The following is a 16,419-nucleotide window of genomic DNA, read 5'->3' on the forward strand; positions in this document are numbered from 1 at the left end:
TCTCAAACAGCACGCTGGGAACCGGGGAAGGGGGCTTGGAGGACGCTGTCACTGCAAGTTGGGGCGATAGGAAGAGAGAGGAAGGGAGCCCCGTGTTGAATGAATGAACGGATGGATGGATGGATGGATGGAAGGTCAGCCCGTACGGACACCAGCCGGTCAGTGAGGAAGAGTGCAGGGTTGGGGAGGGGTCAGCCCTCCCAAGTGCCCCCATGACGACATCAAGCCGCACGCCAGCCTGGGCCTCATCAGCCAGGGCCAGGCTCTGACCGCAGGACTCTCCTGCCTCCAGTTTCTGCCGGGCAGGGAGGCCTGAGGTCGGACCAGCTGCCTGGCAGGAGCTGGGACAGGGGAGGGGAGGCTGAGGGCAGGATGTCCCTCCACTGAGGGGTGGCGTCTGCCCAAGAGAAGCCAGGGGCACCAGGGCCAGCCGGCTCCCCGGGTCTCTTCCCTCTGCCCTGGGCCGACAGGTCGGTGGCCGGCAGGTCGGTGCCTGGTGGGCCCTAGGCCGTGACGAGGGGCCGCCGCCCAGCATCCCCGCCTCATCCGCTCACTGGCGGGGTGGGGACTCGGCAGCCCCCCGTCCCACCCCTGCACAGAAGCCCTTTCACCGGCGGGCGGGCTTGGCGTGCTGGCAGCCCTCAGCCCCCACGCCTCCTTCCTGCCAGGCCCCCAACTGGTCCCCCTCTCCGGGCTCTTCGCAGGCCCAGGGTGGGGAGTGGCCAGGAACCGAGCACAATGTGGCTCCTTGTTCCCCAGCCCGGCGAGCCTCCTGGAATTGGCCCGTTTCCTGCCTGGGCCACAGGGCCTTTTCCAAGGTAAATAAACAGATACGGAGAAGCTGGGGCCGGGGTCAGAAAGCAGGGTACCGGGGTACTGCTCCCTGCACCCCAGCCCCATGGCCACAGGTGGCGTGGAGCCGCGAGCCTGGGACGGGGAGGCCGAGGCCCCACCCGCTGAGCTTTGCTGACCCCCGGAGGAGCAGGACCTCGGAGGGTTTGGGCCGCTCCGTGCCTCCAGTCCCCGCCCTCAGCCAGGGGCTGCCCCCAGAGAGGAAGCCCAGGAGCCAGGGACCCCCGGCAGGGATTCCCGGGCAGGGGAGACAGCAGCTGACGGCGGAAAGGGCTCTGGGGTGGACGGCAGTTCCCTGGGCTCCCGTCCCAGCTGTGCCGCCTCGAAGGGCTGACCTGGGGAAGGAAGTACGCCACCAGCTGCAGCAAGGGCTGAGGAGGGGCTGCCAGCCTGGAGGGCTGCCCGGAGTGGGTCTCAGCCCTGTGGGCAAGGGGATGGGCACACGTGTTAAGCAAGAGAGTGAAGACTGCTCAGACGCGTGTCGGGGGATGATGCCAGCAGGATTACTCTGTGGGGCTGCATTAGGGTGACGGGCAGTGGCCTGGAGGCTGGGCAGGAATCCTGTATGTCTGCTCTGTGAAGCCCGTTTAAGTGGCTCTTAGTCTCTCATAGATTAGAACAAACCCTGTCTCTCTGAGAGCCACACTTTCCACACGCCTCTTCTCTGTAACAAAGAGGGTAACAAAGAGGGTGGCCTGGATATGGGGAAAGGGCGAAGCGTCCAGCTTCCTGCTTGCCCACGAGCTGGGCTGGCGCCTGCTGGTGCCTGTGGGCTGCCCCCGCGGCTGACCCGCTGGCTTTTAACCCAGGGGCTCCTCCTGTAGGACCCACGTGAAGGCCTCGGAGAGCTCTGCGTCCCGGGCTTCCCCGGCCCGACCACGCCGGCCACCGTGTCTACTTTGACGTGGCTGAGTCCCCACGGGAGGCAGCGCAAGACAGCACTGCCCGTGGCGCCCCTCTCCTTTTATCCCTCGCAACTGCCCCTCCCGGCAGAAGCCCAGGTGGGGACGCCCAAACCCGGAAGCCCAATCTCGTCACTTCCTCTCCCATGATTCCCAGGGTCCAGGAAGTGGAAGACCCCTCCCCTTCTTCTCGATGGGACCGTTTTCCTCATGATAATCTCTACAGAAAACGGATAGTTCACCAAGCCTGGACCCCGGTAAGTTACAGCGGGAGACACTGGCGTTAAGTTCACTCATTTTCAAGACGGCGAGATCGTATGTTTGAGCGTCAGAGGGGCCCCTGTGTTCCCTCTTTCTCTTTGCCTCCGTAACAAAGTAACAAATCCTGGCCTCCCCAAGGCTGACCAAAGGACGTGACTCAGAAATGCACAAGAGTGAATGAAGCACATGAATAACTAAGCGCCTCCCCCACTCCCCACCTGCAAGGCTCTTCACGGCTCTGGATGGAGCCGGGTGGGAGATGTTGCACCCAAGCTGCCCCTTCTCCCTCTCGCTGCCCCAAAGTACGTCCAGAAACCCCCGACCGTCATGCAGTGCAGAGCTGGAAAGTCAGTAATTAGATTATCAGTCAGCAGCAGTCACTCCCTCCCCTCTGACGCCCTTCCAGGGGAGCAGTGTGTCCCCACCCCATTTAGGTTGGGCTTGGCCACGTGACTTGATTTGGCCAATGCAAGGTAGGCAGACACGAGGTGAACAGGAGGTTTGAGAAGTGCTTGCCCCCCTGGGCTTCCTGTCTTAGCCCTATAGGAAGCGCATGCCCTGGCCAGCCCACCTGAGCTAAGAGGTTGAGAGATCCATGGAGAATGCGGGACCCAACCGGGCTTACAGCCAAGCCCAGCTGCCCGGCAGAAGCATAAGCAAGTAAACACTTGAGTGGTTTGTTCCGCAGCATTATTGGGGCAATATCTGACATCCGACTGGTACTGTTAGATGAACTCTGAGGCCCCTTATAGCTCTTTTTTTTTTTTTATAAATTTATTTTATTTATTTATTTTTGGCTGTGTCGGGTCTTCATTGCGGTGCGGTACGCAGGCTTCTCATTGTGGTGGCTTCTCGTTGCGGAGCACGGGCTGTAGGTGCGCAGACTTCAGTAGTTGTGGCAGGTGGGCTCAGTAGTTGTGGCTCGCAGGCTCTAGAGCGCAGGCTCAGTAGCTGTGGCGCACGGGCTTAGTTGCTCCGTGGCATGTGGGATCTTCCTGGAGCAGGGATCGAACCATGTGCCCTGTATTGGCAGAAGGATTCTTAACCACTGAGCCACCAGGGAAGCCCCCGCTTATAGCTCTTAGCCTCTACAAGAGGACCAGTCCTGGCCAGGTTTGAACATCCACTTGTCTGGACTGGATGTTGCATTGAATGATCCCTGCCTCCCAAGAGTGAAGGAACTGAGCCCCAGGGGCTCATGGAGAAGCAGCCCTACCTCCTCTCCCTCCTCCAGGCAGGACAGAGGAGGGGGGTTCTCTGATCAGTGTTGCCCTTGTGCCCCTGCAGATGAGGGACCAGGGTTCCTCAGAGGAAGGGGATGATGTCAGACACAGGCTGGGCTGCCTGCCTGCATATCTCCCTTGTCAGCCCAGCCTGGCCTGCATGTCACACACATCGATCCAGAAGGCAGGCATCTTTGCGTCCATTTCCAGAAGAAACACTTGAGGGTCAGAGAAGTTAAAGGACTTGCGGAAGAACACACAGCCGGTGAGTAGACCAGACCAGCCCCCGTTTCCCACACCAGGGCTGTCTGCCCTTCTGCAGCTGAAGGAAGCGGGTGGGCAGGGACCAGTCCTGGGCCCAGAGAGGCCCCTCTCCAGCTGGCCTGCCACCTTCCAGGCGGGGACTCTGGGCAGATGGGTACATCTTGGGAGAGAGGCAGAGTTTTTCTTAAGCCTCCTACCTGTGCCCCTTTCCCCTTCCTATTACCTATATCCGGCCCTTGAAGGAAGTGTGAACCCCAGATTTGAAGCCTCTCTCCTCTTCCCTTCATCAAAGGCAGTTCGCAGATAACCGTCACTCCTAAAAGCATCTGAAAAACTCACACTGAGGCCCTGGTGACTGAGGAGAGCTGGGCCACCACAGGGGGACAGCTGCATAGGGGAAGGACGCCCCCAAAAAGGCCACGTATGGACACAGCCCAGTGAGGCAGGGAGGGAGGCAGGAGAGAGGCCGGGGCCTGAGTTTCCCCTCCCAGTGAACAAGAGCATGGGGCCAGGTGTATTTATAACACAGCCCTGAAGGGGACCAGGCTTCCCATAAATCACACTGTCTCCTTGACAGGAGTAAAAATAGCCCCACGGCATCCTGCACATGCTTGTGCATGGAACAGAGCTGGCCCCGCCAAGCCCTCCGCCCTCTGGTCATTGGGACAAAGTTTCCACCTCCTCCTCCCCGCCGGGCATCAGGCTTGCTGCTGGCCCCTCACCTCCACAGAGGGGATGCCCCAGATGGAGGGTTTGCTCGGTAGGCCCCCCGAAGCTCTGCCCACCAGGCCAAGACTGCTGACTCAGGCTAGCCACAGAGGGGACAGCACACGTCCTCGGCCAGGTCAAGGTGGGGAAAGGGTCATAGCCCAGCAGTGGGTGAGGAATAAGGCTTGGGGCCAGTGGGCGGGGGACTTAGGCTGGAGACCCCAAATAAGCATCCGAGATCACCATGAGGCTTTCCACTACCTGACACCAGATGAAACAGGCACAAGGGGAAGGAGGGACTCAGGGCAACCCTGAAGCAGGGTTGGATATCGGGTGAGACCCCTCAGCCAGTGCACCGCAAAGGGCAGTCTGAGGTCTGCATCAGAGCAATTGGTGGAGACTCCCGGGCATGGACTCTGTGTGTGTGGGGGGGGGGAGGGGGACACTGCATTTTTAAACAAGACCCCACAGTTCTGGGGCCCACTGCACCTGCCTTAAGCCCAGGCCGCCCCGCTCTGATGCGCCCCCCACCACTAGACTGGAGCCCTGGGGGGTGGGAGGCACGACACGGGGCGGGGCCCTCTCCCCCCTGCCGCCCCTCTACCGTTCCTGCTCGGCAAGCCAGTTTTCCAGCAAAGTGACCTATCTGAGGCATGATCACACCCTCCCAGCCTCCCAGCCTCTCTTTGGGAAACCCCCTCCTGCGGGGCTGGGGGCAGGGAGAGGCTGCCTTCTCAGGGATGAGGCCTGGGCTCAGGTCTGGGGGGAGCCAATGGGGGAAGGGCCTGCCGAGTGCTGTTTGTGATCATGTTCATCAGTTTGCACAAAGAACCTTCCCCGCAGGTTATTACCAGTGTTTTCACACAGGAGGAAGCAGAAGCTGAGATTTGAACTGGGGTCTGTCTCACCACAGCCCATGGTCTAGGTCACAGGGGAAAACCCCAAATTCTTTCCTGTGTCCAAGCTCAGTATTGCCACAGAGCTACCTTCAGCGTCTCTCTCCTGTGATGTCCAAGATGTGGGCGACTGGCCTCGACCAGACCAGGGTGGTGGCCGGGTACCCTCCCCTCCCCCTCCCCCTCTCCTCACTGGGCCCTGCCTCCCTGGCGCCCCGCCCCCCTGGAGCCACACCCTTCTTCCTGGGCAGCAGCCTCTGCCCAGCAGGACCCGGCCATGCCCTGGGGGCTGAGGGGAAAGGCTCTCACTCTGGCAGAGACCGCAGGCACTTAATTCGTTAATTCGTCTAATTAGACCAGGGCAGTGGTTCCGGCCACAGGGCACCCTAGGAGACCTCAGAGGAGTTCCTCTTCTCTGAGCCTCACGGTGCAACAAATGCTTGATGAGCACATATCCATCAGACAGTCTCCACTGACCAGCTCCAAATCGGGAATTCTCTCATCCACTCTACCAGTGTTGATGGAGTACCTCTTACGGGGAAGGCACACTTCCAGGGTTGGGGTACAGCAGGGGGCACGACAGGCCGAGGTCCTGTCCACATGGCACTTACACCCCAGTGCCACAGCAACAGGGTTAAGAGTGGAAACTCTAGAAGCACCCGGGTTCAAATTCTGGCTCTGACTCTCAACTAGCTGTATGACCCTGGACAAAATACTTAACTGCTCTGTGCTGTAGCTTCCCCATCTGTAAAGTGAGGGCAATAATGATGCCTGTTTTGCTCTTGGGAGGGTTAAATGAGCTAATGGCACATGGCACAGGCTGTTGGCTGCTGTCACTATCAGTGCCTGACCCGAGGTCCTCACAGGGAACGTTGGGAGGATTATGACAGGACATTATGCATCCAAGTATGAAGTATCGTAATTTGTCCTATGGCAGCCCCAGCATTCTTTCCCTCTTATGAGTTCAAAGGTACCTGCCCTTGCCTTTTCCTCTTGGGCCACAGCCTCCTAGACAACAGATAACCTCCTGATTCCTTACGCAACTGGAAAAGGGCGTGGAAGAAGCAGCAGAAACACTGACCTCCCCTCCTTCCTGACTTGGTTTAGTTTGGGGTCTTGTAATGGGTGCTACTGGCCCACCCCTAGTCTAGCCCTGATGGGAACAGAGGGTAACCGCAGCCACAAAGCCCAGCAGGGAGAGGAACAGAGCTGCCTTTAGGTCTGCAGGGGCCAGCACACCAACTTAGAAAAGCAGGCGAGATTATGGGGCCTAGTTAACAATCCTGCCTGGATGACTATCTTTCCTCAGCAATTGGTCTGAGCTATAAGCGGATCAAGAAGTAATAAAAAGAGACAGCTGAAAATGCTGGAAAGTCTAGTCATCTGGGTTATTCCAGTAAAAGGCCAAATAGTATTAAAATTTTTAACACCTGAGAATATCCTTATATTAAAAAAAAACCTTGGGACATGTTAATAATAATGCTAAGGCTGTTTGGATGCCAGACACTATTCTAAATGCTTTACAGATGTTAATGCAATGATCCTTACCAACTCTGTAGCAAGGTAAACACTACTGTACTATTATTTATCCCCAGATATCAGAAAGGATGGCTGGAGCAGTAGTTCTCAAAGTATGGTCCCATATCAGCAGCATCACCTTTACCTGGGAACTCATTAAACATGTGAATTCTCTGGAACCAACCCAGATTTGCTGAATCAGAAACTCAGGGCAGTGAGATGCAGCACTCTGTATTTTAGCAAGCCCTCTGGGGGATTCTAACGCATGCCCAAACTTGAGAACCACTAAGCTAGATCTGCTGTGGTAACAAAAACTCCCTGCGCTCAGTGGCTTAAAACAGTAAAGGAATAAGTCTCCCTCGTGCTACCTGTCCACTGTGGGTGGCAGGAGGCCTTTGCTCGTCACAGCACTCAGGCACCCTTTGGAAATGGTCCTGAAGGCTTAGAACAAATGAAGAAACATACAAGAAACTCTACTAAAACTTGGTAAGAACAGAGTCTGTGGTATTTGAACAAGATCCTGCCCCATCCCCACCCCCAGCTCAGCAGGATGGAAATTCCCCTCTAGGCTGCTGCAGCCCAGCACACAGAGGTCCCTTCCCTTCAGCTCCAAGGCAGGGGTCATCTTCCCAGAACACGCAGGAAGTCAGCATTTGTCAGCCTGCCCCCAGCTACTTGCTGCTGAGGCATTGTAAGTGTTGCCGAGAAATGGGGGCTCCCTATTCTGCCCAGCACCCACTCTACCAGGGGCGTGGCACCACTCAGAACACTGGGCCCCCATCCCCTTGCCCTGGCTTTCTAGGAAGAGGTTCCATCCTGCGAGAGGCAAGCCAAGAAGGCCTGAGGCTATAGCCTTTCTCCTCCACTGAGCACTCAGCTCCTAAAGGAGGGGTGCCATTCAGAGAGAAGCACACCCTTGTCCCTAGTCCCAGCTCCAGAGTCATGGCACAGAGATTTTGCCCAGAGGGAGAGGCAGGCTGTAGAACAGAGAGCTCCCAATCTCTTCTCAAAGGAATCGACTTCATTTGCAGCAAAGTGTGGAGAAGTTCAAGCCCAGAGGTGCCCTCAGAAACACTGGAGGCTGTGGTGGCAGGCAGTTGGGAGGAGACTGATAGATTCATTGGAGATGTAGGCTAGTTAGTTTGTCAGAGAGAACCAGGAAAAGAGACAGCTGTAAGGAGCCCTTCTGGGGTCAAAACAGATCTCAAACACTGACCTCAGGAACCGTCCCTTCAAAGGAGTCTAGATTTGATTGGATTAGCCTGGGAACAATATATGCCACAGGGCGGTGATGAAAACAGTGGTGCAACTAACTAGCAATTAGTGGCGTTTAACAGATGTGTTTGGTCAGGGAAAGAGAGACTCAAAGAGAGCCCTGCCAAAACCACTGTCATTCCAGGGTGACTGTGGCCACAACCACCAAGCCTGCGCTCTCCAAGGAGCGACATCAGAGGCTACACATTAAGGGGAGAGGGTAGAATAGACTTTACTCAATAATCCACCAAGTCACTAAACCAATAAATAAGCAGATAACAACAATGCCCCAGGGGAGGGACACCATACTGAGTTGCTACAATATATTATCTAAAATGTCCACTTTCCAACAAAAAATATGAGACATACAAAGAAATGGGAAAGTATGACTCATACACAGGAAAAAGGCAAGTAATGGAAACTGCCTATGAGAATGACCAGATGTTGGATTTAACAGACAAAACTTCAAAGTAGCCATTATAAATATGTTCGAAGAACTAAAGGAAACCATGATAAAAGAAGTAAAGGAAGCTATGATGGGAAAGCTGCATCAAATAGAGAATATCAATAAAGAGATAGAAATTATAGGGGCTTCCCTGGTGGCGCAGTGGTTGAGAGTCCGCCTGCCGATGCAGGGGACGTGGGTTCGTGCCCCGGTCCGGGAAGATCCCACATGCCGCGGAGCGGCTGGGCCCGTGAGCCATGGCCGCTGAGCCTGCGCGTCCGGAGCCTGTGCTCCGCAGCGGGAGAGGCCACAACAGTGAGAGGTCTGCGTACTGCAAAAACAAAGCAAAACAAAAGAAGAGATAGAAATTATAAAAAGAACTAAATGGAAATTCCGAAGTTGAAAAGTACCGTATCTAAAACGAAAAGTTCAGTAGAGAAGCACAACAGTAGATTTGCTCTGTAAGGAGAATTAGTGAACTTGAAGATAGATTAGAGATTAAGCAGTCTGAAGAGCACAGATAAAAAAAGAATGAAGAAAAATGAACAGAGAAAGGCTTTCACTTGAGTTCAATAATATAACAGCTTTATAAAAAGAGTCAGTAAGCATCCCATCTTTTTCTCTCCTCCAGAATATTTTGTTCATGATTAGTATTTTATGTTCCTTGAATATCTGTAAGAACGCACCTAAAGAGTCCCCTAAACCTAGTGTTCTATCTTTGAAGCTGTGAAACTACCAGTTCAACTTATTTCATTATTATAGGTCTATTGAGCCTTTCTGTTTCTTCAGGCATCAGTTTTGCCTCTAATTTTTGGCTATTATGAATAATGTTGCTATAAATATTTATGTACACATTTTTGTGTGAACATGTTTTCAATTCTCTTGGTCATACACCTAAGAGTGGAATTTCCAGATCACAGGGTAACTCTATGTTTAACTGTTACCGCAGAAGCTGCCCCATTTTACATTCCCATACAGCCATACGTGAGGGTCCAATTTCTCCACAGCCTTTTATTATTATTTTCGTTCTTTCTTAAAAAAAAATCATAGCCATCCTAACTGGTATGAAGCAGTTTTGTGGTTTTGGTTTGCATTTCCCTTATGACTAATGATGTTGAACATATTGTCATGTGCTTATTGGCCATTTGTATGTCTTCTTGGAGAAATATCCATTTAGATCCTTTGCCTATTTTTTTTTGAATTTTTAAAAAATATTTATTTATTTATTTAATTATTTTGGCTGTGCCGGGTCTTAGTTGCGGCACATGGGATCTTTGTTGCGGCATGTGGGATCTTTAGTTGCGGGATCAAGGCATGCAGGATCTTTTTAGTTGCAGCATGCGGGCTTCTTAGTTGCAGCATGTGGGCTTGTTAGTTGCAGCATGCGAACACTTAGTTGCAGCATGTGGGATCTAGCTCCCTGACCAGGGATCAAATCCAGTACCCCTGCATTGGGAGCGTGGAGTCTTATCTACTGGACCACCAGGGAAGTCCCCATCCTTTGCCTATTTTTAATTGGGTTGTTGGTTTAGTTATTGCTGAGTTTTTAGAGTTTTTTTTTTTTTTGGCCGTGCTGTGTGGCTTGCAGGATGTTAGTTCCCTGACCAGGGACTGAACCCGGGCCACAGCCGTGAAAGCGCCAAGTCCTAACCACTGGACCGCCAGAGAATTCCCTAGAGTCCTTTATATATTCCTGATACTAGTCCTTTATCAGAGATATGACTTGTAAATATTTTCTCCCATTCTGTTGGTTATCTTTTCACTTTCTTGATGGTACCCTTTGAAGCACAAAAGTCTTTAATTTTGATAAAGTCCAATTTATCTATTTTTTTTTCTTTTGTTGCTCATGCTTTCGGTGTCATTCTTTTTTTTTTGTGGTACGTGGGCCTCTCACTGTTGTGGCCTCTCCCGTTGCGGAGCACAGGCTCCGGACGCGCAGGCTCAGCGGCCGTGGCTCACGGGCCCAGCCGCTCCGCGGCATGCGGGATCTTCCCGGACCGGGGCACGAACCCGTGTCCCCTGCATCGGCAGGCGGACTCTCAACCACTGCGCCACCAGGGAAGCCCTCGGTGTCATTCTTAGAAACCATTGCCAAATACAAGGTCGTGAAGATTTATCCATGTTTTTTTTTTAATATTTATTTATTTGGCTGTGTCAGGTCTTAGTTGTGGCACACGGGATCTTCATTGCAGCACACGGGCTTCTCTCTAGTTGTGGCGCTCGGGCTCCAAAGCATGCAGGCTCAGTAGTTGCAGCATGCAGGCTCTCTAGTTGTGGCGCACAGATTCCATAGTGCACGAGCTCAGTAGTTGTGGCGTGCAGTCTCTCTAATTGTGGCGCAGGCTTAGTTGCCCTGCAGCATGTGGGATCTTACTCCCCTAATCAGGGATCGAACCTGCATCCCCAGCATTGGAAGGTGGATTCTTAACCACTGGACCACCAGGGACGTCTTATCCATGTTTTCTTATCATTTTAGTTCTTACATTTTGAGTTATTTTGACTGATTTTTGTTTGCTGAACCCCTCTTGCATTTCTAGGATAAATCCCACTTGGTCATGGTGTATAATCTTTTTCATATGCTGCTAGATTCAGTTTGCTTGTATTTTATTGAGAATTTTTTCATTTGTATTCATAAAAGATATTAGTTTGCAGTTTTCTTTTCTTGTATGACTTTGACTTTGATATCAGAGTAATAGAACAAATTGGGGACTTCAAACCCATGGATTATTCAGAAGTATGCTGTTTTATTTCCAAGTGTTTGAATAATTTCCTGTTATCGTTTTGTAATTGACATCTAGTTTAAGTGCACTATGATTATATTTTGTATGGTTTCATTTCTTTTATATTTGTAAAGGTTAGTTTTACTACCCTGGGTATAGTCTATCCTGGTGAATATTCCACAGGCACCTGAAAAGAATGTGTATTCTACCATTGTTGGGTAGAGTGTTTTATAAATGTCAATTAGATCCAGTTGGTTGATGGTATTGTTCACTTCTTCAATAGCCTTTCTGATTTTCTGTCTACCAGTACTATTACTTTCTGAGAGAAAACTGCTAACGATAATTGTGAATTTGTTTATTTCTCCTTTCATTTCTGACAGCCTTTGCTCCATGTATTTTGAAGCTCTATTTTTGGGTGCATACACTTTTTGGATTGCTATGTCTTCTTGGTAAATTGACCCTTGTAATCCTTTGCTCTAAATACTTTGTCTGGCTATATAATAATAATTAATATAGCCACTCCAGCTTTCTTTTGAATGTTTTCTTCATGGTAAATCTTTTTCCATTCTTCTACTTTTTGCCTATTTATATCATTATATTTGAAGTAAGATTCTTGTAGACGGCATTATAGTTAGGTCTTTTTTTTTAACTTATAAACTATTTCTTTTATATTTTTATTATTATTTTTAAAAATATTTACTTATTTGGCTGCGCTGGGTCTTAGTTGAAGCATGCGGGATCTTCGTTGCCACGTGTGGGATCTTTTAGTTGCGGCATGCAAGGTCTTTAGTTGCGGTATGCGGGATCCTTAGCTGTGGCATGCAAACTCTTAGTTGCGGCACATGGGATCTAGTTCCCTGACCAGGGATCAAACCCGGGTCCCCTGCATTGGGAGCATAGAGTCTTAGCTACTGGACCACCAGGGAAGTCCCAGTCTTGTTTTGTTTTTAATGTCATTACTGATCTCTTTGGATTTAGATCTACTATTTTATTAATTTTGTTTTTTTCTTGTTTCTCTATTTCCCCTTTCCTGCCTTCTTTTAGGTTATTTTAATGTTTTTTAGTATTTCATTTTAATTTATCTATTGTGTTTTTGACTATTATCTTTTTGTATTGTTTTCAAGTGTGCTCTAGGGAGCACAATATACATACTTAACTTTTCAAGTCTACTTAGCATCAATATTTTACCACTTCAAGTGGAATGTAGAAAACTTTCCACAGTATATGTCCTTTTAACCTCCCCATTTACATAATGGTTGTCATATATCACATTGACATACATTGGAAATCCCACCAAATAATGTCATAATTTTTGCTTTCAACCATCATAGTTGTAAAAACTTAAGAATAGTTTGTTGCATTTGCCCAGATGTTTACCATTTCTGTCGCTTTTCCCAATCTTGATATTTCAGTTTCCTTCTGGCACTATTTCCCTTCTGTCTGAAAAACTTCCTTTAGTATTTCTTTTTGAGTAGGTATGCTGGGAATGAATTCTTTTAGTTTTCCTTCATCTGAAAATGTCTTCATTTCACCCTAATTCCTGAAGGATATTCTCACTGGATACAGAATATGGGTTGACAGTTCTTTTCTTTCCACACTTTAAAAATGTCGTTCTACATCCTTCTGGCCCCCATAGTTTCTAATGAGAAATCCACAGTCATTTGAATTGTTATTCTTTAAAAATGAATGTTTTTTTCTGGCTTCTTTCATAATTTCTTCCCTGTCTTTTGTTTTCAGCAGTTTAATCAGAATGTGTCTGGTTGTGAATCTCTTTGGGTTTATCCTATTTGTAGCTTACTGAGCTTATTGAATTTGTAGGCTTATGTCTTTTGCCAAGTTTGGAAAGTGTCCAGCCAGTATTTCTTCAAATATGGTCTGTTCACATTTTGCTGCTTTATTTTATGGGGGAGCTGGGGTGGAGAATGCTGCTCCATATTATAGGCCGTCTTATCTGGAAACAAAGTGTTTTATTAATATTAATATGGATATACCACTCTTTGGATTAAAATTTGCCTAATAAATATTTCCTATCCCATTACTTCCAGTATTCCTGTATTCTGATATTTATGTTTTTTGCTTTTGTTTAATTATTTCATTTGACATGCTCCTTTAATCTATACATTTTGTCCATTTATTATTTATTATTTTTTGTGATCAGTTATATATTTTGGACTGTGTTATTTATCTTCCTTTTCCTTTATTTCCTTTTCTCCTTTATTGTTTTCCATTAGCTTGGTTACATTTTCTGTATTCTTTTCTTCCCACTCCCTGCTCCACATATTACTTTGGAAGTTATACATCCTATTTCATTCCCTTTGTAGGTTACCCTTAAATTTTTAATTTGTATACTTGAACTAACAATGTCTGCAGCATATGTCTACCCTTTTAACTAATACAAGGAACTTAGTCACCATTGGGGCCCAATACTTTAATTACATCTTTTTATACCCCCAAATTGGTTACTGTTGTTATCATTAGATTTACTCACATTCGCTCACTTTTATTTGTATTTTTGTTTATCGTTGCTGCTTTCTTAACACCACTTCTTCCTGGGTTATAATATATACCATATATAGGAGATATGTGTACAATACAAAGGATATATAGGACACATACTTTTATATAGATATATAGTCAGTCCATAAAAAGTCTGTTAGTAGTAAAATCTCTCAATCTTTACAAAAAATAACCTTATTTTTATCCTTGCTCTTCAATAATAATTTAGCTAAAGAATTTCTAGATACACTCTTATTTTCTCTTAGCAACTTGAAGATACTCTTTTTTAAAATTAATTAATTATTCATTTTTGGCTGCGTTGGGTGTTCGTTGCTGCGTGTGGGCTTTCTCTAGTTGCGGTGAGCGGGGGCTACTCCTCGTTGCGGTGTGCGGGCTTCTCATTGTGGTGGCTTCTCTTGTTGTGGAGCACGGGCTCTAGGAGCGCGGGCTTCAGTAGTTGTGGCACGCAGGCTCTAGAGCACAGGCTCAGTAGTTGTGGCACACGGCTTAGTTGCTCCATGGCATGTGGGATCTTCCCGGACCAGGGCTCAAACCCGTCTCCCCTTCGTCAGCAGGTGGATTCTTAACCACTGCGCCACCGGGGAAGTCCATGAAGATGCTCTTTAACACAGTCTTCAGGCTTCTAATGTTGCCATTAGCAACCTCCTGGCAGTGTCATTGTCATTCCTTTGAAGGTATCTGTCTTTTCTCTCTGGTTGCTTTTAAGATCTTCTTTATGGTGTTTGGCAGTTTCACAGGGATGTATATAGTTCTGAATTTATTCGTCTTACTGGAACCAGTGCTTTCTGAAACTGAGGATTTATATTTTTCACAAAAACTGGCATTTTGTAGACACTATCTCTTCAAATATGTTGTCTCCACCATCTGCCTATTCTCTTCCCCATGGAACTCCTGTTAGATGTGTGTCAGACCTCCTCATTCTATTCATGTCTCTTACACTCTCTGGATCAGTAAGTTTTTGTTGTATAACAAATCATCCCTAAATGCACTAGCTTAAAATAACAACCATTTATTCAGCTCATGATTCTGTGCATCACCAATTTAGGCTAGGCTCAGTTGGGTGGTTCTTATGGTCTTGGCTGAGCTCACTCATGCATATGTGGTCAGTTAAGGACTGGCTGGTCTGGGATGGCCTCAGTTGGGATGGCACTTCTTTGCTCCACACTGTCCCTCATCTTCCAGCAGGCTACTCTGGGTTTATTCATTAAGGGTTTTAAGAGAATGAACGGAAGTGCCCAAGGCCTCTTGAGGCCAAAGCTCAGAACCAGCATCACTTCCACCACATTTTATTGGTCAAATAAAGTTGCAAACGCAGCCTAGATTAACAGGGTGGAGGAAAAGACTCCGCTTCTTGATGATAGGAGCTGCAGCTGCAAAATCACATGGAGGAAAATGGAATTTTATAAAATTAAGAAAGTGATGCTGTACCTCTGTATTTGTGTCATTTTTCTCTCATGTTTTTTTTTTTACTACTTTCTTTATCATTTTAAACATACTTATTTTGGACTTCCCTGGTGGTCCAGTGGTTTAAGATTCCATGCTTCCACTCCAGGGGGCACGGGTTCGATCCCTGGTGGGGGAACTAAGATCCCGCATGCTCTGTGGCACAGCCAAATAAATAAAAATAAAAACATATTTATAGTCTATCAGATTGGTTTTGGGTGCTTAATCTTGCTGTTTTTGTATCTCCAGACTTTTGACTGGGGTTGAGTTTTCTTCTGCGCACTATCAACTCATCTTCATCAGGGCTTTATCTGTGGGAGTGCTGTGTGACCTCAGTTGAGGACCTGTTCTTTTAGAGCAAGTTTTGTATTTGTTTCTGTTAAGTAACCCACAGATATTACTCAGCCTGGGACCAATATTTATGTTAATCGCTCAGTTATAGGTTAACAGGTGGAGTCACGTTGAATCTAAGACCTGTGTGAGCACTGGCTCTTGGTTCACAAACTCTCAGGAGGCATTTAAAAAATTCTACCAGCCACGCTGAGACAGACAAATTTCCTTCTTGTCCTTTTGTGCCTAAAGGTCTTGTGTTTTTTTTTTCCTTTCATTTTTGCACATTATTTCACTGAAGGTCTAGCCCCAGACAGTCCCAGCTTTAGTTGGAGTCTCTGTTTCAAACCCCACTTTGCGTAGATCCAAGGCATCACCTTCTCTGGATGACAACCTGCCCCCATTTCTGCCTGTGCCTCAAGGTTCCCTCATCCGCCTAGTAGGGCAGCTGTGGTCAGTTTACCTTTGTTACCCTCTTCATTTCTAGCTCTTGGAGATTTCCTTTTGGTTCTTAATTTCTTGGATTTGAAAGGAAACTGTTGGTGGTGGTTTTTTGTTTTAGTTTTAGCTGAACTTTCCTAGGTGTTTACAGCAGGATAGTTTTCAGGTTATATAATCTACTCTATTGCTCAAAACACAAGTCCAAATACAAACACAAATTATTTTTTTTTTTTAAGAACTGGAATCAAAATTTCCTGGCTGTCAAAGCAGGTAGAAGATCTGCAGAACACAGTTTGAAAACCACTGAAACAGAAGGGCAAACCCAGGCTTCTTGCCACCTGCTTCCACAATTCTGGCCCTCACACCCTTCATGTTCTGGGACTTGGGGTAAGTTACTTAGCTTCTCTGAGCCTTTTGTTTCTCTTCTGTATGGATGGCCATACCTAACTCCCAGAACCTGGGAACATGCATGGAAAGCCCTGGCCCTGCGATGCTTGAGGTGGGAGTCTCTCCAAATGGCAGTCTTTGGTATAATCTAGAACGTTGCCTCAGGCGTAACACCCCTCTGCCCAGCCAGGTAAATGGAGGGCTGGCTGGAGGCAGGTTTCCAGGCACTGTTGCAGGCTGTTCTGAGCTTCCTCACAG

At 48.3% G+C, this 16,419-nt stretch overlaps 1 protein-coding gene across 1 annotated transcript in view; it reads left to right on the forward strand.

Annotated features, from left to right (window-relative positions):
* Nucleotides 1-3,308: 3,308 nt before the first annotated feature.
* The window catches only part of LOC101284739 (E3 ubiquitin-protein ligase TRIM50), a 58,756-nt gene continuing 45,645 nt past the window's right edge, over nucleotides 3,309-16,419 (forward strand). The window contains exons 1-2 of the mRNA XM_004268803.3: nucleotides 3,309-3,503; nucleotides 16,011-16,161. The gene's annotated coding sequence lies outside the window, so the exon portion shown is untranslated. The remainder of the gene's footprint in view (nucleotides 3,504-16,010; nucleotides 16,162-16,419) is intronic.

This window comes from Orcinus orca, chromosome 16, assembly GCF_937001465.1.
Source record: "Orcinus orca chromosome 16, mOrcOrc1.1, whole genome shotgun sequence".
NCBI lineage: Eukaryota > Metazoa > Chordata > Mammalia > Artiodactyla > Delphinidae > Orcinus > Orcinus orca.